Here is a 1,353-nt window from a genome sequence, read left to right as displayed (position 1 = left end):
AGCAGCAGCAGCAGCAGCAACAGCAGCAGCAGCTGTTTGGATGCGAATGCTGCCCAGACTGTCTCTGCGTCTCCTGCAGCAGCAGCAGCAGCAGCTGGTGCTTCCGCTTCCGATGCTTGTAAAGGGGCACCAACAGCAGCAGCAGCAGCAGCCGAAGCAGCAGCAGCAGCAGAAGAAGAAGAGACAGATGAAGAGGAGACACTGTCTCTATCGGGAGCAAAGCGCAAGCGAGACAGCAGCAGCAGCAGCAGCAGCAGCAGCAGCAGCAGCAGCAGATTGCATCTGTCTTTTTCAAAGTGGTTTTGTATACCTTCATCTCAAGAAGAAAAAATTAAGAGACAGCTCGCAAGCTGCACATACACCTCAGCTTTGAGTCAGTGGGACCTGAGCGGCCTCACCAACAGCACCCACCACCAGCAGCAGCAGCAGCAGCAGCAGCAGCAGCAGCAGAAGCAGCTAGCTCAAGTGCTAGGTGGAGACAATGCACTTAGGCCAATTTGCTGCTACTCTCTCCTCGGCACTTGTCGCAAAAATTGCAACGACATCCATCTCTAAATATCAGCTGTTTATCTACTCATATAATATTTATTATATTATATTTATAATATATTTATTTTATAGGATTGTATATATTATATATATTATATATTATATGATTATACACACATGTATATATATATATATATATTATATGTATATATTATATGTATATATATATGTATATGTATAATATGTATAAGATTATATATATATGATTTTTTGTATATATATATAATCGTATGTATGTAATCATACAGATATAATCATATGCATATATATATATATATTTATATATATATGTGTTTATATATATTATATGCATGCAACAAACAGGTGAGTTTGCCTTCGCTGTACTTCTCTTGGCTTCATCTGTCGCTGCCGCTGTAAGAACGTAGCAGCAGCAGAAGCAGCAACAGCAGCAGCAGCAACAGTATCTGCAGACTCTGCAGCAGCTGCTGTTGCTGCAGCTGTTGTTGCTGCCGCACCAGTAGGTGCTTCGGCTGCTGTTGTTGCAGCTGCTGTTGCTACGGCTGCTGTTGCTACAGGTATTGCTGCTGCCGTTGCTGTTGCTGCTGTTGCTGCCGCTACTGTTGCTACTGCTGCTGCTGCTGCTGATGCCGTGGTTGCAGCTGCTGCTGCTGCTGCTGCTGCAGCAGCTGCTGCTGCTGCGAGGCACTTCAGTGGTTTTTATTATTAGTCGATAGATAGCGTTGTTAGGCGTGCGGATGTACAGTATCTGCATTATATTGGCTCTGAGTAGCAGCCTGTTGCTGCTGCTGCTGCGCCCTGAGATCGGAAGAGCACACGTCTGAA

Source organism: Eimeria acervulina, genomic scaffold (assembly GCF_000499425.1).
Source record: "Eimeria acervulina Houghton genomic scaffold, Eah_scaff1074, whole genome shotgun sequence".
Classification (NCBI taxonomy): domain Eukaryota; phylum Apicomplexa; class Conoidasida; order Eucoccidiorida; family Eimeriidae; genus Eimeria; species Eimeria acervulina.
The sequence above is the reverse complement of the archived record's forward strand: the minus strand, read 5'-3'. Positions refer to the sequence as shown.